Source organism: Rhinolophus sinicus, linkage group LG06 (assembly GCF_036562045.2).
Source record: "Rhinolophus sinicus isolate RSC01 linkage group LG06, ASM3656204v1, whole genome shotgun sequence".
NCBI lineage: Eukaryota > Metazoa > Chordata > Mammalia > Chiroptera > Rhinolophidae > Rhinolophus > Rhinolophus sinicus.
This window is the reverse complement of record NC_133756.1, coordinates 157,830,193-157,854,974: the sequence shown is the minus strand read 5'-3', so window position 1 is coordinate 157,854,974 and position 24,782 is coordinate 157,830,193. Positions and strand designations below refer to the sequence as shown.

General features: G+C 44.0%; 1 long non-coding RNA gene across 1 annotated transcript in view; it reads right to left on the bottom strand.

Moving 5' to 3' along the window:
• LOC109459519 (mammaglobin-A) overlaps nt 1-24,782 on the bottom strand; it is a 53,272-nt gene that overhangs the window by 6,357 nt on the left and 22,133 nt on the right. The window contains exon 3 of the long non-coding RNA XR_012497602.1: nt 24,355-24,499. This is a non-coding gene — a long non-coding RNA (mammaglobin-A). The remainder of the gene's footprint in view (nt 1-24,354; nt 24,500-24,782) is intronic.

Sequence of the window (24,782 nt, the reverse complement as noted above, 5' to 3'; positions counted from 1 at the left end):
TATTTTTATTTCATTTATAGCTGTAGAGAAAGAAAATACACCATATGCTAAGAAAATAACCCAAAGGAAAATCCACCAAGCAATTCTGATACCGAGGCAGCTTTGGGAAACTGTTCCAGTCTGTCATTCTCCCCAGCCTCCCACTCACGGCACCCCAATTTCCACTTACCCACTTCCTCCTTCACTGCCCCAGCCCTCTCTGCTTCCCCCATTCCTGAAGCTTGGGACCCTTTGGGGGCAGGCAGCATCCTTTGCTCTGTTTTCCCATGTGTCTGGTTACACAGCATGGTCATTCAGGCTGAAGGAGGAAGCTGTGCTAGGTCATTAGGGCCCTTGAGTGAGGGCATTGATCCCCGTGTTAGCTCAGGCTCACTCCACGAAACTCCAGTGGCAAGCCAGCCTCCCCTCAGCTCCCAGATCTGCTTAGCTGCCCCTGCCAAGGGGCAAGTGCCAGCAGGAGCAGCTGGATGTAGCAACTACACTTGTGGGATGTCACTAAGAAGGGGCTGCTGGAGGTCGATGGCATCACCCAGCAGAACAAGGAGAGGGGACGTGGGGAGTTAATGTCACCCACTGCTACAGGCATGGGGCCTGGGCTCCATGAGGCTACCTCCTGAGACCCTGCACAGCCAGAATGAAGCAGGACGTCTGAACACTCCATGCCCTCGCTGCTGCCTTAGGCTCAGGTCCACCGACTCCACCTCCTGTCTGCAAACAGCTGGCAAGGGCACTGGAGTGTCAGCAACGACGACAGGAAGAGTTGACTGTGACCCTCAGTCTAACAGAGAAGATAACGGGCTGTTGATTCTGATACAACGGGAGCTGTGGGAGCTCAGGGGAGGCGAGAGGCCTCAGAGGAGATGACTTTTGAGTTGGCTCTTTGGGGATGAGGAGGAGTTTGTCAGCTAGAAATGTGAGAGGAAGAGGGCATTCTAGACAAAGGGTGTGTCGTGAGCAAGGCGCAGAAAACATGGTGGGGCCCCACAGCTCCCCATCCAAGAAACATTTCCTGAGCTCTCACTACACAGAAGGCGTTACAGTGGGTGCTGGGGGTGGCGATCAAACAATAAATTTCAGTAGCCCCCTGCCTCCTTCCTTATCCGCGGTTACACTTTTGAGGTTTCAGGGACCAGTGGTTGGCCGTGTCTGAGAATATTACATGGAAAATTCCAGAAATAAACAATTCATAAGTTTTAAATTGCCTGCCATTCTGGTTAGCGTGACAAAATCTTGTGCCGTGCTCTGTCTGCCCAAGACGTGTCCCTGAGCGCCACACCACCCGCCTGCCCGTTAGTCACTTAGTAGCCGTCTCAGTTATCAGATCAACTGTCACGGTGTCACAGAGCTTGTGTCAGGTAACCCTTACTTTACTTAATAATGGCCCCCAAACCATTCCCATAACTTTTATGACAGTATATTGTTATAATTATTCTATGTTATTATTAGTTGTTGTTAATCTCTTACTGTACCTAATTTATGAATTAAACTTTATCATAGGTATGTATGTATAGAAAGAACATAGTATGTATAAGGTTTGGTACTTTCTGTGGTTTCAAGCATCCACTGGGGGGTCTCAGAACATAGCCCCCACTGACATCCAGTCTGACAGGGAAATAAGGGGAATACAAATAATTGAAGAAGTTGGAGCTTTATCTATAGATGGAAACCTCCCGATGACCTGGCCCAATTCCCTTTTTCTAAACATAGAGAAACAAGAGTGGAGTGACTCATGCCAGACAAAGAGCCAGCTAGTGAGAGAGGCTGGATCAGACTCAGATCTTCAGATTTCTATCCAGGTTCTTTCTCCTACACCAAAAATGACACACGCCACAGCAGAAAATTGAACAGGGTGTGGAGGAGAGTGTGAAGCCTTTTGGCTGAGGGAAGGGGATGTGGGTGAGGCATTGGAACTGGGCCTTGAAAGCCAAGAAGGGCACAGTAGACACATGCTCAGGAAATGGGGGTGTCCAGCGTCCCTGAGACAGGGGACAGAAGGGAGTCGCTGGAGCCGTGGCTGGGATGATAGGGCCTACCAGTCCTTGCACTGACCTTCAAAAAAACTATACTTTATATTTGAGAAATGAGGAAATGAAGAGGCATCGAACGGCGTGTGGTATCACAGGTGTGTCTTAGAGCGAACTCTGTGGCCTACAGTGTGCAGGACGATGGAGAGGGCAGAGACCAGCGGGAGGGAGCCTACTGGAGCCATTCCTTGCTAGTGGCCCTCAGGTACTCCCAGCCATGACCAGCCTGGTGCTCTTGCCTTGCTCGTTTGGGCATACGCAGAGTAGATGTTTTTACTTCCCCCTGCAGAGTGTAGGCTCCTAGAAATCAGGGACTATTCATGATGACAAATATGCTGGTCACTGATGAGGATGCAGCGATGACTCTCTATGCCCACAGGATCTGACCATCTTGTTGGCCTGAGGACACAAGTGACTTGAGGCAGAGTGTTGGGGGTAGGTGGGGCAGGTAGAAAATACAAAAACCTAGGAAATTAGTGTTACTACTATAAAAAAATAAAACAAAACCAGAAACAGAAAATAATGTGTTGAAACCCTTGCGGTTGGAATATAAACGGATGTCATTGCTGCAGAAAATGGCAGTTTCTCAAAAAATTGAAAATAGAATTACCATATGACCCAGAAATTCCATGTCTGGGTTTATAGTCAAAAGAATTGAAAGTTGGGTCTTGAAGATGTATTTGACACCCATGTTCATAGCAGTATTATCCATAATTGCTAAAACAGGAAAGCAACCCAAGGGTTCATTAATGGATGAATGAATCAGCAAAATGTGGTATATTCATACAATGGAATATTAGTCAGCCTTAGCAGGGGAGGAAATCCTAACATATGCTATATCAGGGATGAATCTTGAGGAAATTATGCTAAGTGAAATAAGCCAGTCACAAAAGACAAGTATTATATGATTCTACTTATGTGAGGTCACTAGAGTAGTCAAACGCATAGAGACAGAAAGTAGAACAGTGGTTGCCAGGGGCTGGGGAAGAGGAGAGTGGGGGAGTTATTGTTTAACAGATACAGAGCTTTAGTTTGAGAAGATGAAAAAGTTCTGGAGATGGATGGTGGTGATGGTTGCACAATAATACGAAGGTATCCAATATTACTTAACTGTACAATTAAAAATGGTTGGGATGGTAAATTTTATGTTATGTGTATTTTGCCACAAGAAAAAAATTTTGAGAAAGAAAGCTTCTGTAAAGAGGCAGATGGTAAATATTTTCAGCTTTGCAGGCCATACGGTCTCTGGTCACACCTACACAACTAGTACTCAACTCTGCCAATGCAGCACAAAAATGACTGTAGACGGTAAATACCCAAATGAGCATGGCTGGGTTCCAATAAAACTTTATTTACAAAAACAAGTGGAGGGTCCAATTTGACCCCAGAGCTGTAGTTTGCTGACTTGTGATCTAGAGATCTGAACCTGTATTTGACTTTCTGTTGGGTACTGATTGAGGCTCTGAGTCTGTGAAGTTCCATGTTAACTTACAGAGTTTTGTCAGGCAGAGTGCAGGCGATTTCTCTCAAGTAGAAGAGATAATTCCAAAGGTTAAGGTTTTTGCCCCAGAGGACAACACCAATTTTGTTTCTGACCTACCAACCTTATTCTAAGCATTCCTATAGATACTCTGTTCTTCAAATTTTACTGTCCTGCTAGGTAGTTCCCACATAAATGAGTTAAGTAAACTCCCAACAATATTCTTTCTTTAAGAACTAAACAGAAACGATGAGAGGTCAAAAAAAGGGAGTGATTCAAATTGTTGGGAAGACCACGAAAGACTTCTTGGAGGTGGCAGAATTTGAGAAGGTCCTGGAAGTTGAGAAGATTGGCTGGCATAGAATATGGGACAGATCAGGTCAGGGGAAGGCTGGAGAAGTGGCTTGTGGCTGCAGCAGGGAGCCAGTAGGTCTGGCTGAGAACCATCTCCCGTGGACAATGTCTCAGGGATTGCCAATCCCATTCCCAAGGCCCCGCATGGTCTCCCACCCAGTCAGCCTCAATCAGGGGCCATGCGGCTAAGGAAAGGCGGTAGGAAGAGGTGGACTTCAGAGGACAAAGAAAAGGAGTGGGGTCCTGCGTGATCCTCAGGACAATTCTTGACCTCTGAAAGTCTGTTTTCTCATCTACAAATGAATGTAAGAGTAACTGTGGAATTGGTGACCCACTGACCCATAGGCCCTGAAGGGGACATGCTTTCCTGTGCCGATCCCTCAATTCTGATCACACCTATGTTTGGGGTCGCTCCTCAGGCCTCATGGGCTCAGGCTGTGCCTCAGCCATCTGCTTTCTGCCTGAGGAGGGGGTGTGGGGACAGAATCCCAGAGAGCAGTTTCCAGGTTCTCAGCCCCACGTGGAAAGGTGCTGGCTTGGGTAGTAGATGGCCGTCAGCTGTGAGTGGTTGGCCATCAGCTGTAACCAGTTAGCCAATTGACCACTGATATAACTGCTATGGCTGAGTTGGTTGGTTGTCAGGCAGAGAAGTGGACAGCAGATTGCGGATTGTGTGGCTCCTGCTTCCTGTGTCTTCGACCCAGCCGCCAGCTAGAATATAGTGGTATGACTCCCCTACCTATGGCTCCGTGGGTGTTCCTTTTGGCCTCACCATATCCTGCGTTCTTATGTGGGGAGCGGGACCAGAGGCCCCGCATGACACCCCACATGACAGGGGGTGACAATGAGGCCTGAGAGAGGGACTTGTCCTGGCTGGGCAGCCCTGGCCCAATGCCACTTCACTGATCATTGCCTCAGTCCAACCATAAACAATTGTTGAGGCCTAATACAATATTTTCTGTTTACAGAGCCCTACTTATTCCTTCTGGTGAGCCATTATGAGGTGATTCTCAGAATAACTCGGCGGCAATAGGGGCAGATACTGTTAGCGCCTTGTACCCACGAGCAAACTGTGGTCGCAGATGTAAAGTGATTTGCACAGTCACCAAGAAGTCGCTGGTAGGGCTGGGCTAGGGCTCCGTGGCCTGGCTGGCGTGATTGCTGCTTTCTACGTCCTTGTACTGCTTCTGTGTGAGTCCAAGGGGCTGTGCTAGAGGCCCGGAGGCTGCTGGGTGCCAGCAGACTGAGGACTGGAAGTAAAAAGTTCTCTTAAACGGTTGTCAGTTGATTCCGGTGATGCTATGGTGTGTCTCGTTGCAAAAAGTGCTCACCGGTGTTCCGGTTTTGTGTCGAGGCACCCAGCATCCCAGACTGAGCCCAGATGCTGTGGGCTTTCTGGAGATTCCTGTCCTCGACTTTCGGACTCTGATTTGCTGACCGTGGTGGAGCCACAGGGACAGTGCCTCAGGAGCTCTGGTCCTGCTGTGACTGGGCTGCTCATTTGTCCCTTGTCTCCCTGCTCATCAGGGCTAATTCCTCAAAACTCAAAGTCCTCCTCTAGGTAGGCACGGACCCTGGCCTGAGCTGAGCAAGCCTGTCTGCAGCTCTGAGGACGTGAACTTATTCCCCAGGTCACTCATTGATCTGCGGGGCCAAGCCACCAAGCTCAAATAAACAGCCAGGGAGGTCACTGAAATGTAGACCTTGGAATCAGCTGCTCAGCCTTGCTCCAGGTGGTGGGGATTGGGCAGGGTCACCTTCCTGCAGTCTTGGGCTCTTTAAGTCGGCCTCTGACGGCTGCCCCTTCCAGAGAGGGATGACCTGGTCAAGCACATGTGCTTCTCACCACTATGCAAATATCCTTACCGCTCCTCGTGTGGCCGCAGCATTCATGGCCAGGGCAAATCCCTGCCAATCCTTCTGGATGTTTCCTTCAGAAACAAATCGTGAGCCAGTAATTCTGCTCCTCGGTATCTCCACAAGAGAAATGGACCCACATGACTATCAAAAACCACGTACAAGAAGGATTAGGGCAGCTCTATTCATAATCGCCCCAAACCGGAAGCACGCCCAATGTCCAGCGACAGTGGAAAGGATGACCAAACCGTGATACAGTCCTACAACAGAACAGCACTCAGCAATAAGGAAGGTGAGCTACTGCTCTATGCAGCAACTTGGAGAATCTCACAGACGTGGTAATGATGAGCAAAAGACGGCAGACGTGAAGTACTACATGTGTGATTCCGTTTAGGTGAAGGTCAAGAACAGGCAAAACTAATAGATGGTGATACAAGTCAGAAGAGTGGTTACCTTGGGGTGGGGGGCTGCTTGGAAAGGGGCCTAGGAAAATTCCGGGGTGTTGGTAAAACTCCTTGTCTGGGTGGTTGTTGCATAGGTGTGTGTGTGTGTGTGTGTAAAAATTCTTCAAGTTGTGCACTTCAGATTTGCACACTTTACTATAGGTATGTTATGCCTCGATTTAAAAAAATTAAATGACCAGATACCTTCAAAATGCAACTCTTCTCTCCCACCAAATGAGAGCCTGCCAGCCATCCTTGCTCTTTGTCAGCAGGGTGCTGGGTTGGACGGTTCCACACATGGCTCCTCAGGGGTTTCCTGCTCTGACGTGGGTGATGCTCTACCTGCTGCCTCCATGACCTGCCCACAGAAGAGCTCCCTGTCTTTGCCTTCAGCTCTCTTAGCTGCTGGCTTCCCATATAAAGTGCCGTGCTGGATCCTTTATGCTAGGTAACGGAGGAGGGAAAATGGCTGACTTGGTTCACATATAGGTCAATTTGATACGTGGGTGCAAAATGAAAATGGGCTTCTGATGTACCACTGCTCCAGACAGTAGTGAGTGGAGAGTGGTGATATTCTCCCAATGGGCATAACTTCATGTTGTGTGGAAAGAGAAGCGACCTTGGATAGGAATATATATAAACTCATGGATAATGGTAAATGGCTTGGCTAGTTGGTCATGGGGTCTGGGGGGTTGGCAGTATTGGAAGATCAAGAACAAAGAGGTGAGGGGAAGAGCCATGTGGGAAAGCCTGAGGCATGTTATCCCCACCAGAGAGCATCCACCATACTTGAGGCACCAAGCACGCAAGTGGTCAGAGCGTCTCAGTCAGTTCATGGCAGCCAGCCTCCGTCATCAGCCATTCCAGGGTTGACACAGTTGTACATGAACAGAGTAGCCAAGGTGGCCAAGATGGAGGTTACACACAAGTTCAACAGTGTGGGCTCTCCTCTCACCCTCTAGTGCCACTGCTAAATATCCAACCTGCCAGCGGAGAGAGCAGAATGCTGGACCCAACCTGTACTTGCTTGGGAGAGTCAACCGCTCACTTTTCAGGGATTTTGTGTCTGTTGACACCATGTTGGTAACTTGAAATTGGCCATGGTTGGAGTATTTTCAGCACAGAGACCAGCAGGTGCTACAAATCAGTTCCCACACCTTCCTCCCCCTGCTCAGAGCAGGTTATTAAACATTTACCAGCATACGACTAAACAGAGACTATAGCTGAGCCCCCAATATGGGCACTATCTCTTGAAGACACCAACCAGCCCCTTGGTGGCAAGGTGATTACATTGGACTTCTTCTACCTTGAAAGGGTCAGCAATTTATTGTGACTGTAATTGGCACACATATCAGGGCCTTTCCTGCCTGCAGAGCCTCACCCAGCAACATTATCTGAGGAGTTACAGGTTTCAATCCACTGCCACAAGACCCCACGTTATCTAGTGGGGGACAAAGACATATGTTAGAGCAAAGGAGGTGGCACTGGACACATGACCATGGAATCCACTGGCCCTAGCACAGGACACCACCTAGAAGCTAGTAGGCTGACAGAGTGTACAGCTGAATCACTAGCTTGAGGGCAATACCCTCCAAGGATGGGGCGCTATCCTCCAGGATGTAGTATTCACCCTAAATCAATGGCCTTTATAAGGAGCTGTGTTCCCAATAGGTACAATACATGAGCCCAAGAATCAAGGGGTAGACATATGACAGGCCCGCTTACCCAGTGACCCAGCTTGGGGAATTTGCATCCGAACTCTAAATAACGTGAGTTCAAAGGTCCTGGTTACCAGAGGCAAAACACTGCCAACAAAGACTCAGCAGAAGTCCCACTAAGCCGGAAGCTATGGTTTGTTCCATAGCTCTGGTCACTCTGGGATCCTTGTGCCAACAGATAAGCAAAAAAGTAAGTTGTCTTCCTGGCAGGGGTAACTGTCCCCATTCATCACAAAGTGGTAGGACTTCCGTTACACACTAAGGACGGAGAAGACAGTTTGACACCTAGGTGATCCACAAAGGGCATCTTTGGATAACCCCTTGCTTAATTTTCTGTGTCAGTTTTATTGAGGTACAATTGATATACACTGAAATTCACTATTTTTAAGTGAACAATTTTATGTTTTGACAAATATATATAGTAATGTAACCACCAGGGCAATCATATTACAGAACTTTCCACATCTTCCCCAAAAGGTTCCCTGTGCCCCCTTGCAATCAAATCTCCCCTCCTACCCCCTGGCCTCTGGCAACTACTATGTGCTTTCTATTACTATTGTTTTGCTTTTCCTAAAATTTCATGGAAATGGAATCATATAGTACGTAGGTTTTGGTGTCTGACTTCTTTCATTTAGCATAATGCTTTTGAGATGCATCCATGTTGTTGCCTGTAGCAGTAGTTTGTCCCTTTTCACTGCTAAGTAATATTCCATTGTCTGGATATATCACAATTAGCTTCTCCGGTCACTAGTGGCTGGACCTCTGGATTATTTCCAGTTTGGGGCTGTGATGAATAACGCTGTTATAAACATTATGTATAAGTCTTTATATGGACAAATACTTCCTTCTCTCTTGAGCAAATGTACCTAGGAGTGAAATTACTGGGTCATATAATAAATCTATGCTTAACTGTCTAAGACCCTCCAAACTGTTTTCTCAGGTGGCTGCACCATCTTGCGTTCCCACCAGCGGTGGATAATGGTTCCAGTTGTGCCACATCCCTGACAATATTTGGTCTTTTCAGTCATTCTAATGGGTGCAGTATCATTTCATTGTGGTTTTAATTTGCATTTCCCCAACCATTATTTATTTTGTTACTTTATTTTGTTATTTGCCACATATATTAAAATTGGTAAAGTGTCTTCTTTGCCATCTATATATATATTCTTTGGTGAAATGTCTATTGGAATATTTTGCTGACTTTTTATTGGGTTTTTGTCTTTCTATGAGTGAGTTATAAGAGTTCTTTACACATTATGTGTGTAAGTCCTTTGATGGATATGTTTTACAAATATTGTCTCTCAATCTGTGGCTTCATATTTCATTTTGTTATCAGTGTCATTTGAAAAGGAAATGTTTAAAATTTTAACTTAATTTATTTTTTCTTTTAGAGTTTATGCCATTTTGTGTAGTCAAGAGATCTTTTCCTAACTCAAAGTCACTAAGATTTTCTCCTATGTTTTGTTTTAGGTTTTTATAGTTTTAGCTCTTACATTTAAGTTTATGAATCTTTTACAGTTATTATTTTTTAATATGGGAAGCATTTCCTCAGCTTCTGTAAGATTTTGTATACAATTGACCTTATTTTTTTTCCTTACATGCTAGATAGAATTTACTAGTGAAGCCATTTGGGCCTAGAGTTTTTTGGTGGGAAAGCTTTCCCCCCAACAATGAGGGGGCCACTTTTTTGACAACATCTAAGCTCAGTCTGTAATCCAAGCACTGAGGTCGTCAAAGGACTAGGGGAAGGATGGTGAGAAAGGGAAGCAGTTGACAATTGCAAAGTGGCAACAAGGGCACCTGACAGGTGACACCCATCACCTCTTGAGTCCTCAGAGAATGAAAATCATGGGTACATAAGGGCTCTTATTCTTTTTCTCTAGGCAGCATAGAAGGCAGGGTCCAGGATGGCTGGACCTTCCCCAGGGGTGCTTCAGCATAGATTGAGGCTTAATCTGTGCAGTGGAAACTTTTCTGCAGGGATTAGAAACTGTTCACTCCTGGGACCTCATTCCGATGACTAGACAGCATGAGTTTTTGGCAGTCTACCATGTAGAAGTTGTCCAGCCAGAGTCTAAGGAAAACGTCTGCCTGCTCACCCCAGGAAAATTTCTAAGACCCCAAAGGAAACAGGATGAAAGACGCACTGGCTTTCTTTCCATCTGCAAAAACTGTGGATCCCTATGAGGCGTAGAAAAGAAGTGTAAGTCAAGAGAAGAGTAGAAAATAAAATGAAATATGGTGAAACCCCTGCCAGTCAGAAGGTGAGGTTGTCAAAATGCTGCCAGAACTGAGCAAAAGCACCAGGTTCTAAATCAAGAGGAAAAGGATGATGGAGCTGGCTGCAGGATGATTTTCAAGTTCAGTATGGAGAAATATCATAAGTAAAGTTAAACGGCAAATGACACAGTCATAAGTAGAAATATGTTACAATTACCATCCTCGGTAGAGAGCTCTTCCAAATAAATGAAAAAGACTATCATCCCAACAGAAAAATGTACAATGGATATGAACAGGTACGTCAAGAAATAAAAGTAGTCAGTGACATAGGAAAAGACGCCCACCCTCATTAGTGACGAAAGAAATGCAGTATAAAATAGCAATGAGAAATGTTTTTGGTCAATCATACTGACAAAGATCTTGAAAGTAGATGGTATTCAAAGTTTGTGAGGATGTTATTACCAATAAATAGTTGCCTAAACTGGTTCAAAGTTTGTGCTCCTAGATACAGACAACAGAATGGTGGTTACCAGAGGGGAAGGGGGTGAGAGAAGGGCAAAGTGGGTAAAGGGGTCAAATACATGGTAACACAAGGAAACTAGACTTTGGGTGGTGAGCATGCAATAGAGCGCACAGATATTGAATTATCATCTTGTACACCTGAAAATTATGTAATGTTATTAACCAATGTAACCCCAATAAATTTAATTTTTTAAAAAGCTTGTGGTGGGGCGGGTGGCTGGATGGCTCCATTGGTTGGAGTGCAGTGCTCTTAACCACAAGGTTGCCGGTTCGATCCCCACATGCGCCATTGTGGGCTGCGCCCTCCACAACTAGATTGAAACAACTACTTGAGTTGGAGCTGATGGGTCCTGGAAAAACACACTTAATTAAATAAAAGTTAAAAAAAGAAAAGAAAAGCTGTGGAGGGCAATTTGATAATATATATATCTAAATTTAAAATGTATATAGCTTTTGACCCAGTAGTTCGCCTTCTAGGAATTTGTTCCAAGGAAACGACTGGACAAGTGTATCAGAATGTGCATACAAGGCTGTGCTATTACTGGGACGCAGCTGGGAACACTCATATGTCCTCAGTGAGGACTGGTCAATCTCCTGCTCGCTATCTGGTCCTTTCCATAAACATAAAAACATGCCAAAGTTTCTTGTGTCTGTAACGAGCCCCCCACCCCAACTCCATTCCCCCAAGTGAAGCCCTGTTGCTTTTACCACACAGCCAAACTTCCCGAAGTGTCCTCTGTGTTTTTCTCTACTTCTTTACCTGCCAGTTCACTACATCTGCGCCCACATCTATCCACCACTGCTCTAAGATCCTCACCGATGGCCCCATGTTGCAAAACCCAGTGGACTCCACACATGGCCGCTTGGAAGCTTTTAACACTGCTGTCCACTTTCTCCTTTTGGAAACACACTCTCGCCCTGGCTGCCATGACCCTGCACTTTTCTAGTTTTCCTCCCTCCATCCCAGTTGCCTCTTCTCAGTCTCCTTTGCTGGTGCCCCTTCATCAGCCCAGCACCTCACTATGGACCTGCACTTTCCTCAGGGCTTTGTCCCAGGATCTCCTTCTCACTCCCACAGTCTCCCCGAGGCAGCCCAGCTGCTCCACAGCTTCATTCACCACCGATGGACCTAGGTCTCTAACTAGAGCTTCCTCTTGTCAGTCTTGCTTGGGTGTCACATGTGTCTCAGACTCATAATAACCCAACCTAAATTCATCATACCCCCTCAGCTTACTCCTGCACCCCCGTCTTCCTTCTCTCGGCCAATGGCACCACGGTCTGGCCAAGACAAAAAGTCACTATTGGTTTCTCTCTGCCTTGTTGGGTTCAGTCCACATCAAGGCCTGTCCATCCATTTCATTTTATTTCACCACCAGTATTCCTATCCAGACCACCAGCCATTCCCACACTGCAGCCTTCATGGGGTCCTTCATGGCAAGTCCAATCATGCCCCTTTGCTACTTAAAACTGTGCCAAATTTCTCATGTCCATTAGAAAAAAGTCCAAATCTCTGGCCATGGTTTACTGACCAGGGCTGATCTTATGACTGTTTCTTTATCATTCCCCATCTCACCTCCAGGCCTCTCCATTGACTGTCCAATCTCAGAGTGGGCAGCTTTCCCTTCTAAGCTCTAAGGCATCCTTCCCTTCTCCCACCCACATGGTACTGTATACCATCCTTCACTGCCTCCCTGCTTTCCAGAAGATGGTTCTCATTACACAAACCTGCAGGAGAAATGACCAGAACAAATGCTGAAATATTTGACCTACCCCTGGATGAAGAAAAAAGCCCCTTGTTTTTCCAGAAGTCCGTTGAGAAAGAGAGAGAGAGAGAGAGAGAGAGAGAGAGAGAGAGAGAGAGAGAGAGAGGAGAAAGAGAAAGTCCTCCTCACTGCAAAAGGTTTAGGGCCATTTTTTCACACAGGTGGGCAAACTGAGGCCTATTGGTCATCGGGGTCCTGGCCCCCTTTCCTTCTGGAGATGATCTCCAGAATCATCCCAGGGCTTGGGAAAGGGTTCCTCGGTCGCTGATGACCTCACCCTCTGTACTCATTTTCTAATGCCAAGAGCCACTCTCTTTCAGGAAGACAAATGAGACATCCAGGGGCCATGGCTTATTTGCCAGAAAATAGTGAGAGGGCTGTTATTGAATTTTGACAAGATTTGAGGGAACTCTAATAAAAGGACAATTCCAAAACTCACACTGGAACTCCCTGACTCAAGCCTGCCACACCCCTTCCTTCCTCACCCCTAAGAAACCCATCCTGTTCTCCCTGAACCTCCTAAGTCCAGCAAACCACGTCTTCTGAATCGGTCACAGCTTTGCTTACCCTCGAGGCTTCCCCTGCCCCCAGAACTACATTCTTGGGACGTCACCAACGTTACAGAAACAGATTCCAGCTCATACCAACTCCTCGAACCTCTGCTCTTGTTAGGACTTGCTCAAGCAGGTTGGGTTATGCCTGACCATTGAGACTGGAAACAATTATCTTGACTGGTTGCGGGAGGCCAGATCCAATTACTCCCAAGAATTCAAGAGTCCCACAGACCTTGAAGAAAGGCCAGTTCTTCATTCACCCCAGGACTCTGCAGCTTGCAAGACTGAATTACTAGGCCTTCTCCAAAGTCGCTTACTTGCCAAGGACCCAAAAACCTCTGTCAGTTTGTTCCTCAGCCATGGACCCAGACCAGATTGTCCCCAACATTCCGAATCCACTTATGGGGAGCCCAGTGACTGTCCCACAGCTGTGTCTCTTAGGCCAGGGGGTCAGTACCTCTGAGGGCACACCAGGTCACAGGATAAATTTGGCCCCCTCCCAGGGTTCCCACTCTCTCTCCTGTGTCCTCATGATACTCTAATGGAAGCGTGAAAGAGACAGAACTCCAATGGGGTGATATCGCTTGCTACCCCGAAAAAGCTATTCCCATTTGCGCTTTTAGGGGCCAATAAATCACACAGAACTACAGTTATGACCCCTAAGTAATACCCAGACTCAACTCCCAACATGTCTCCAGAATAGCCTGGGTGGGTAATGACTGCCTCATGTGTACTCATTCATTCCTGAATATCTATGTCAAGCGCAGTATTAAGTATTAGAAGTAGAAGATGATGTCCTGAAATATGCTTGAATATAAGTCCCCAAGGCTTCCCTGTTGCTGAAGGCAGGGAAGGACCAAACTTAGGCTTCCCAGAGCCCTCCTGCCCTTTGAGATTTATCCAAGGACGAGCAGCCACGATACCTCACAATTATGATGAAACATCTCCATTCAGGTATTTCAACACTGGATGTGACGGAGATGTTATGTCCAGTTTGAGGCTTAGAGAGATTATGCAACTAGCGTATGGTCAAACAGGTAAGTGACAAAACTGGTTTAGAACCTGGCCCTGCCTGACCCTAAAACCCACGCGTGCTCTTTCCTCCACGCATCAGAGCCCTTGAGAAAAAACAAAAATTCTTAGTGCCAACTCCAGCACTCAGAAATCTTATGCAAAAAAGAGCTTCTCTCAGGGACTTGGGGTGGGGGTAGCAAGTGACTGTTTACTGGGTACAGGGTTTCCTTTGGGGCTGATAAAAACATTTTGGAGCTAGATAGAGGTGATGGTTGAACAACATTGTGAATGTACTAAATGCCACATTTAAAGTGGTTAATTTTATGTTATGTGAATCTTATCTCAATTAAAAAATGAAACATGAGGTGGCCGATTAGTTCAGTTGGTTAGAGTGTCTTAACAACAAGGCTGCCGATTCGATCCCTACATGGGCCACTGTGAGTTGCTCCCTCCACAACTAGATTGAAACAACTACTTGACTTGGAGCTGATGGGTCCTGGAAAAACACACTTACAATAAATAGAAAAGCTTTAAAAAAAAAAAAAAAAAAAAGAGAGAGAGAGACAATGAAATAAAGAAGATAAAAGGGCTTCTCTTTTAACAGGCTGGGCATTGTGGCCCCCTGCCTCTCTGTCACGTCACAGACGCCCTTGCTGAAACAGCAAGGAATTTAACTTTCTAGTACAGATAAACCTCCTGCTCATTTTCCTTAATTATGTGGCTCTAGAAGTTTCTAACACATCAACCTTAATCCTCGGCACTTTCATGCTCCAGCGTATCTGATGTGACCTAGTCTTACTAGTATATCACTGGCCCTACCATTGCTATTCAAAAGAAAAAAAAAGAAAGAAAGAAAACAAGGGAAAAGAAAACATATGACTTCTCTGGAAAGGCCTGTTTTAAAATATGATGTTCATATGCGCTTGCATGACTGGATTCCATGGGTTTTAGTCAGGGCAAGACAGAAAATCTGATGCTCTTGTGTTATGACAGAGGCAAAGGGTCACGCATCAAAAATCAGCTTATGGATTTCGGTTCAGGGAATAATTCCAGAACAGAATTCAGACAGGAATTACTTAAAATACCATTTTCTGTTTCAGAAAAAGCAATGTCATTCTAGTTTAAAAAAAAAAAAAAAACACACAACACTTTCATAAGCCACAGTATCTCATTCCTGAAAAACCACAACCTCTTGCTGAAATGAGAAAATGAGCGGAACCACACACAGCAGAAGCCGTGTACCAGGGGCCAGGCCATGGCCTCTGAGCAGGAAAGGGAACCAGCACATCTGTTTCCGTCCTGAACGTGTCTTGACCAAGTCAGGGAAGCCCCATATCAATCAGCAAGCGCTGCAAAGAAAATTTCAGGAGAATCTCCTCCAGCCTCTGGCTCAGAACACACGGGAGAAGAAACCTCTTGAGTCCAGGGAAAGAATCATCAGAAAGCTATAAGCCAAACAATTCCTGGAGTATACCCAAGGCCGGGAATGATTCTAGCAGCCAGAGTGGAAGACCTTACAATATACCTGAGCTGTGGGAATGAATTAGCCTGAACTTAAAGGCTGCTATGGACCCATCCCAACAAAGCTTAAAAGAAAGTCTCAAAAGAATTAAACTGATTCCAAGTAACTAACTGCATGCCAGAACAAAGGCCGACACTGCTTAAATGAAGACAACACCATCCATCAGTGTAAACTTGACAATGTCTGGCAGCCAATCAGATATTATCATGCACGCAAAGAAGCAGCAAATACGGCCCTGGAAGAAAACTGATGAATAGAAAGAGACCCAGTATTGACAGAGATAATGGAATTACCAGACAAAGATATAAACGAACTATCATAAATAGCCTCCATGTGTTCAAGAAGCCAGAGGAAAAAAGAAACAAGATGAGAAGTAAAAGTTATAACAAAAAGACCCAAATGGAATTTCTAGAGATGAAAACTACACTGGGTGGGATAAGCAGCTGATGAGACACTGCAGAAGAAAAGATCAGTGAATTTGAAGACATAGCAACAGAAACTGGTCCAAACTGAAGGATGGAGAGAAAAAATGACAATAAATGAGCAGAGCATCAGTGGCCGATGGAAACATTGAGCACTCACGTATATGTCGCTGGAGGTGCAGAAGTGGAGGACAAAAAAAGAAGGGGAGACAAAATAGTGTCCACACTCCTTATGTTGACCTACAAGATTTCACCCGCCTCACCTGCTTACCTCTCCAATTTCAGCTCCCCCACTCTTTCCTTCACCCACTTCAGCCATGCAGGACTTCTCAGCTCTGCGTATCCTGGGCTTTCCCACACGCCGTCCCCTCCACCTGGAAGGCTGTCCCCACTACCAGCTGACTCTTACCCCTCCTTTGGATCTTAGCTAAATATCACTTCTTCAGAGAAACCCTCCCTGACCTCCCCACCAGGCTTGGTCCTCTCAACATTCTTGCCACCTGCACCTCTTCTTGGCAGCATTTGGAACATTTGAGAGCAATCAGTTTTGGCTTTACTGTCTTCTTCCTTAAAGTCTGGCTCATCACCACTTTCCCAAGTCCCCCAGCTGGAAAGTGGCAGCAATGAGACCAGTGCTTGCACTCATCTTGCTCTCAAACCATCTCTGTTGTGACAAGCAATTCCCTGGCTTGATTTCTGCCTCCTCAGCATAGAATGACTCTCTCAACTTAGCCCATGGTTGCCTGTCTAACACCTACTGGCAAACACCCTTCTTTTCCATGAATGCCCTTGGAGAGGGCCAGAGATACCCGCCTGTATTAGTCAGGGCTTTCCAGAGAAGCAGAACAGGAAGTGTGTGTGTGTGTGTGGTGGCGGGGGGAGAGACAAAGAGAGAGAGGAGGGAGATTATTTTAAGGCATTGTCTCACATGATAATGAAGGCTAGTAACTCCAAAATCTGCAGGGTGGGCAGGCTGGAGACCCACAGATGAGCCAATGTTGCAGTTCAAGTCTGAAGACCACCTGCTGGAGAATTCCGTCTTCCTTGGGGGAGGTCGGTCTTTGTTCTGATAAGGCCTTCAACTGAATGGAAGAGGCCTACTCATGGTATGGGGGGCAATCTCCATAATTTACTCAAATTAGAGTCCACTAATTTAAATGTTGATCTCACCCAAAAAAACACACTCACAGAAACAGCCAGAATACTGCTTGACCAAATATCTGGGCACTATGGCACAGCCAAGTTGACACACAAAATTAACCATCATGCCATCTAAGAAGCCCTCAGACAGACCTTTTCTGGCTGTCCTCCCCCATCCCTAAGAGTATGAATGAGGGGTTGATCTTACTCATTTCTGTGCCCCCCGTGGGCAGATGGACATGCTTAATCAATGTTTCCTCTTTCCTTTCCTTCCCCTTTCCCTGTTGTCTGTCTCCCCCTCTAAGAAGTCTGGCCCAGGCCTGAGTGAATGACTGACTTTGGCTCTCTGTGCAAGAATAGTTTGTCTTTCTCTTCCACGCTGCTAGTCTTTATCCTTGGTTGGTGTTTGACATTTATTAATGAAGGCAAGGTTAATTATTCTAGTGGCCAGTGGGCATTTCCTCTTTCCCCACAAAGCCTCAGCCATCTGTGTACCTGGGTAGGTAGGGCTTATTGATTTGCATGTGTTGCTCTAGGACAGGGGTGTCAAAACTGCGACCCGCGGGCCAACTGCAGCCCGCAATCCATTGTTAATTGGCCCATAGCAAATTCCAAAAATATATTTAGTTTACTTAAATAAACCAGGTGAGGCAATACATACTTCACCTCGAGTGAGTGGCCCTGCTGTTTGTGTATTTTACCGCGTATGGCCCTTGGTAAAAAACGTTGAAAAAAGTTTGGACACCCCTGCTCTAGGATGAATGGGCAAGGAGCTAGCTAGCATTTGGGTTGTGGGAAATCTTAACTGGCAGAATGGAGTGTGTCTCCTCTAGGGCGTCAACACATACTTTAGCTGCTGTTCATTCGGTTTGCAGAATATTCCTCTTGGGTTTTTGACTAGGACTACAGGGCTGGCTCTCTATAGGCACAGGAGTAGGGGTGAAGGAGGAGGGTATGGGAATGTAAGCAGCTGATGAATACAGTTGTTCAACAGATGGGCTTTCTTAATCCCTGATGTGGCCTTCCCATCTCACCCCACCCTCTGTCCAGAGGTACCCTACTCTCCTGGATTTTGCTCAGCAGCTTGACGATATCCTCTAGAGCGTATTCTTGGTTGTGGCTTCCTTCATTCCATTTCGTCTATCAAGACATTTTTATCTACCTTCTATCTTCCAGAAAAGCACTGAAATCCCCTGTCTACTGATGGCCTATCCTGTTGTCCTCAATATTGAATTTACCTTTCTGTTTCTGTTTCTAATTTTAATGGAATATCAGGAGGCAGGGAAGACAAACACATGTGTTCCATTTGTTATACTGCAAGGGAACTCCAGAGTCACCTTATAAGAAGCTAATTTCTTTCTTTTTACAAAGTTTTGATCCACACCAAAGTTCAAATGTCCCAAGAGAGGAGCTACTTATGAACATTTATGCCCTTACGTAAGTGAAAGGCTGTGAACACATCTGTTTGACAAAGCAAAGGAAGTCTGTCTGTCTAGATGTATTACATTATATGAGGTGCACTTACATAACTTGCTTACTCCACATGGAAATCTAATGAAGGAGGTAGTGAAAACCTCTGTCGCCAGAGGCTCACGGAATAAATAAGGAATAAGAAGTAGGAAATAAGGGGAGGTCCAAGAGAGTGGACCAGGGTCATGTCTCCGAGCAGCAGTGACCAGGTTCTTGTCTCTGTGCAAGAAAGAATTCAAGAGAGAGACAGATGCAGAGAGACTTGGCCATCTGCTTTGATTTAATTTGCTTTCGTCAAAGGTTCTTTAGCAAATGTGATGAAGGTAGAGGCTTAAAAAGTGCTTGTGCTTTGGAGCATACCTTCTTTTACTTCTGGAAAGTCTTGTGTCATCACATGAGTGAGCCTGGGCTAGCTAGCCTGCTGCGCAGTGGGAGGTGTGTGGCTGGCTGTGACGCAGCGGACATGGAGCCAACTTCCAGTCATGTGAAGACTCCTGAGACCAAAAAGCCTGTCAACTGCCAGACTTTTCACTGAGGCCATTCTAGACCATCCACCCTGCTGAGCAAGCCCAGGCAAGAACTGCTTAGCTGGCCTCCAAAATTTTAGGCAAGTACAAATTCTTGTAGTCTTAAGCCACTAAGTTTTGGAGTGACTTGTCATGCAGCAAAAGCCAACATAAACATGCAGAGAGTCTCTCTGGATAGGCTTCTTTTCTGGTTACACTGGTTGCTTGGGGTGTGGGGAGTGCTGGGTCAGTAGCATAGATGAGAGGGAGAATTTGTACTGTATTGCTTTTTGGACCTTTTCAATTTTCAAACATGAGTGTCCATAATATGTTCTAAAAGAATAAATACAATTGTAACATTTTAAAATTTGAAAGCATGACTGGTGGAGAAGAGTGTTTTAGTTCATAAACTGTACTTCTCATTATTACTTCAAAAGTGACTGAACTGAAAATGAACATACAGGGTTTGTTATTTGTTTTCCTTTCTCAAATAGATCTAAGATCTTTGTCCTCCAGCACAATAATAGCCTAAATGTACTGTTTGGTGTTTGAGACAACAGCCCAGTCTCTCATCCCGTCTGCAGTAGCTTATTACAAGGGCTTCTGAGAGTTTCTAAAGCTGACACCATGAAGCATTGTTCTCTCCACATCTGGTCATGGATCTTACTCCCAAGATCACATTCTCTGCCCGAGAATACAGTGCTGCCTCCTTCCTGGGAAAAAAGAACGAGAGTTCTAAGCTATCCTGGTTGAATGTGATAAAAGTTGCATTGGCCCAGGAAAAAGAAGGGACTCGTTGCACTAAATTCCAGGAGAAGTGCAACAATCTAACCATGGGGAAGTTGGTGCCTCAGGGGCCTCGGAGACAAGTGGATCTAGGGACCTGAAGACTGCCAGGTTTCTTCCTCCTTTGCTTCTCTTTGGTTTCCGCTCATTGTCTCCTGGGAGACCAATTTCAGCAGATAGCTTGCTGAAAATGACTGAGTCTTAGATCTTATGGCTTGCTGTATTGGAATATAACGTTTTCTAATCTCTCAATGTGGAAACTCAAACACATGAGAAAGAACTCTGACAGGCAATCCCCTCCTTGGGTCAACTTCCCTAGGTTGGATGAGTCAGCCACCACCTGGAGATGGCTCTCAAGCTGTCCACAGTGGGGGAAGGAGCCGTTTTTAGAAGAGGAGAGTGTTGCTTCCAGAAGACGAGTCCTGGACAAAAAAGCAGAATCTGAAGGCAGAAACATGGGCTTTGGAGTCAAGACAGGCCTGGGTCTGTGTGCTGCTGTTTCCTATGTGCCTACTACATACAGCATGACGCCAGGCGGGTTACTTACTCGTTCCAGGCCTTCTGTCACCTATAATACCTACCCCATAGTGTTGTTTTTAAGTATTAGTAATAAAATGCCTAGCATATATGGCAGAGGCTTCAGTGCTGACATTTATTCTTCACTGTTTTGCTTAGAACCAGCACTGAAGATACCTACTCTGGACCTTTCTGCAACACAAAAACTACTTGTGCATAGTCTCAGAATATTAAGGTCGGAAGATATTATTTATTAGCCCAAGTGCTGGTCCACAAACTGGTACCAGATATGACAGAGTTTTCAGAAGTTAATGTGAAAATTAGAGGGGCAGCCAGATGGCTCAGTTAGTTAGAGCGTGAGCTCTCAACAACAAGGTTGCGGGTTCCATTCCCGCATGGGATGGTGGGCTGCAACCCCTGCAACTAAGATGGAAAACGGCGACTGGACTTGGAGCTGAGCTGCACCCTCCACAACTAGACTGAAGGACAACGACTTGGAGCTGATGGGCCCTGGAGAAACACACTGTTCCCCAATAAAAAAAATTTTTAAAAAGTTAGATAAAATAAATGAAAATTAGTTTTCCATAAAACTAAGGGTATTTATTCAATTGAAATAGTTGCCTTTTCGTTAAAAATTAAGTCTCTTTTTCGTGCTACAGTGTTTTGCTGTTGTTGTTGTTGTCAATAATGAAATGGTTACAGCAGATGGTGGAGTTTTAAAAACATGTTTATTTAACAAACTGACAAGTTGACAACCCTACACTGATTTTCATTTTTAATTTACTTCTCCCTGTAAAACTCAAAAGCACAAGAATCACTGATCTAGACCAACTGCTCATTTTCAAGTAGAAAATAAATCAAGCCCTAGAGTGTTCTTATGACTTCACCAAGTCCTAGAGTTGGAAAGTGGGTATTACAGAGATCATCTAGCATTTTAACTCCAGGTGGGATTACATCTGATGGAACAGATGGTTTTCGGTTTTTAAGGTCTCTCTCATTTTAAAAACTACTTTATTCTTTAGAGTAGTTTTAGATCCACAGCAAAACCGAGCAGAAAGTACAGAGTCCCCATGTCGCCCGTCTCCATGCTCACGCAGCCTCCCCCACCAGCGGTGTATTTGCTATAACTGATGAACCTACATTGACACATCAATACCACCCAAAGTCTATTGTTAGCATTACGGGACACTGTTGGTGCTGTACATTCTATGGGCTTTGACAAATGTATAATAACATGTATCTACCATCACAGCATCATCCAGAATAGTTTCACAGTCCTGAAAATCCCCTGTGTTCCACCTAGTCATCCCTCCCTCCCTGTTAAGCTCTGGTAACCACTGATCTTTCCACTGTCTCTGCAATTCTGCCTTATCCGGAATGTCATATAATGGAGCCATGCAGTATGCTATGTACTGAATATTTGTGTCTCCCCCAAAATTCATGTTGAGACCTAATCCCCAGTGTGATGGTGTTTGGAGATGGGCCTTGGGTTGGTGATTAGGTCACATGGGTGAAGCCCTCATGAATGGGAGGAGTGTCCTTATAAAGGAAGCCCCGCAGAGATCTCTCAACCCTTCTCACCTGTGAGGCTAAAGCAAAAAGACAGTTGTCTAGGAAGTGGACCTTCTCATCAGACACCCAATCTGCCAGCGCCTTGACCTTTGACTGCCCAGCCTCCAGAACTATGAGAAATGAATTTCTGTTGTTTATAAGCTACCAGTCGTTGGTATCTCTGTTACAGCAGCCCAAATGGACTAAGACAGTGCTTTTCACACCGGCTTCTTTCACTTAGCAATATGCATTTAACGTTCCTCCTTGTGTTTTTTTGTGGCTTGATAGCTCATTTCTTTTCAGCGCTGAAAAATTGTCCTTTATCTGGATGCATCAGTTTGTTTGTCCATTCACCTATGAAGAATATCTTTGTTGCTTCAAGCTTTTGGTGTTCATGAATGAAGCCAAACATTGGTTTTAACACTGTAAACACTAATTGCAGATTTTTGTGGAGACATAAGCTTTTATTCAATTGGGTAAATATCTAGGAGCACAACTGCTGGATCATATGGTAACTTTGTAAGAAACTGCCAAAATGTCTTGTAAAGTGGCAGTATCATTTTGCATTTCCTCCAGCTATGAATAAGAATTCCTGTTGCTCCGCATCCGTGCCAGCATTTGATATAATCTGTGTTTTGGATTTTTGCCATTCGAATGGCAAAATAATACTACAGCTAACATTTAAAGAGCATGTTCCACATGCCTGACATTGGCCTCAGGATTTTGCTTATTTAACTCACTTAATCCTCGTGCACAACACTAGGAGGAGGGCAGAGAATATGCCCATTTTACAGAGCGAGAAAGTGAGCAACGGAGAAGCAAAAGGCTGTCTTCTCAAAGCCTCCAATGCTGTTTAAAATCCATCAGTTGGTAGAATAAACCAGTGAAGACTCTGGGCTTCGACTTTTGTGGAAAGATTGTGAATTTGATTTCTTTAATAGATACAGAGATATTTAGATGTTTTATTTCTTCTTATGTCCATGTTATGAAGTTGTGTTTTTGAAGGAATTTGTCCATTTCCTCCAAGTTGTTGAATTTGCTGATAAAGTCTTTAATAATATTCTCTTATTTGTTAACTCTTTAAGAACTACAGTGATGTTTTCTTTTTCATTTCTAATTTTGGTAATTTCAATTTTTTTTGATAATTTGGTTTTCTTCATCATTCTTGCTAGAGATTACTCAATTTTGTTTCATTTTTTTTCAAAGAACTAATTTTTTAAATTGATTTTCTCTACTTGTATTTTATATTTCATTAATTTCATACTTTTCTAAAATAAGCATTTAAAGCTATAAATCTCCCTTTAAGCACTGCATTTCATTTTATCTCACAAATTTTGATGTGCTGTGCTTTCATCATCATTCGGTTCAAAATATTTTCTACTCCCTTGTGATTTCTTTCACCTCCAGGTTATCTAGTAATATATTAATTTACAAATATTTAGGGATATTTTTGACATTTAATTGTAATTGACTCCTGATTTAACACTATCGTGGTCAGAGAATATACTCTGTGTGATTTCAATCCTTTTATATTTTTATGGCCGGGCATATAGTCTATCTGGAAGAATGTTCCATGTACTCTTGAAAAGAACGTATATTCAGTAATTGATGGACACAGGTGTGATAAATGTTAACAGGTTAAGCTTGTTGGTGTTGTTCAAATATTTTATATCTTTACTGATTTTTGTTTTGTTTTGGTCTGCTCTATAAATTACTATAAGGAGGTTTTAAAAACCTCCAACTATGGGTTTGTCTGTTTCTCCTTTTAGTTCTGTCAATTTTTGCTTCATGTATTTTAAAGCTCTGTTATTAAGAGCATACAAATTTTGGATTTTTTGTCTTCTTGATGAATTAATTGTTTCCTCGTTATGAAAATTCCTCTGATAATATTTTATTGTGAGGTCTGTTTTATCTGATAGTAATATAGCCACTTCAGCTTTCTTATGATTAGAATTTGTGTTGTGTATCTTTTCCATTCTTTTACTTACCTGTGTCAGCATAAGTAAAGTGCCACTCTTGTATATAACGGTCTTGCTGTTTGACAATCTGGAATATACGGTCCATTTACATTTAGTGTAATTATTGATATGGTTGATTGCAGTCTATCATTCTGCTGTTTGTATTCTTTGTCTCCTCTATATTTTGTTCCTTTAGCCCTCCTTGTTTTTTGTGTTTTTTTGAGCTTTTAAAAAAAATTTATTTTCTCCACCAGCTTTTTAGATATACCTCTTTGTTTTAATAGTTGCTCTAGGGAATACAGCATGCATCTATAACTCATTGCAGTCTAACATGAGTTAATATTATACCACTTCACATATAACCTAAGAACCTTACATTGTGTTATAAACTTCACAATATAGTATTGTTATTTCTTTTTTAAACAGTTAATAAGCTTTTGAAGAAATTTAATAAATCAGATACTACACTACGCTTGATCTTAGCCAAAAGGCCCAGAAGCGATAAATTAGAAAACAAAATTTTTATTTACTCACATATGCTCCACGTCTGGTGCTTTTCATTACTTTGTATCAATTGCAGTTTCCATCTTACATCATTCTCCTTTGACCTGAAGAACTTGTTTTCACATTTCATTTCTTATAGTGCAGGTCTACTGGTGAATTCTCTCAACCTTCTTGTCTAAAAATATTTAAATTTTTGAGTTCATTTTAAAAAATAGAATATTTTTTAGAGCAGTTATAGGTTCACAGCAAAATTGTACAAAGTACAAAGAGTTCCCATATACCCCTTGAATCCTCCCTCCCCTGCCCACAGACATTCATTTATCAAGAATATTTTCACTGGATATAGATTCCTAGGTTGGCAGTATTTCTTTTCCATTGGCTTCTACATAGTAACACTTATGGTGAAAAATCAGTGATAGTTCTTATTGTTGTTCTCCTTTCTGTAATGTGTCTTTTCT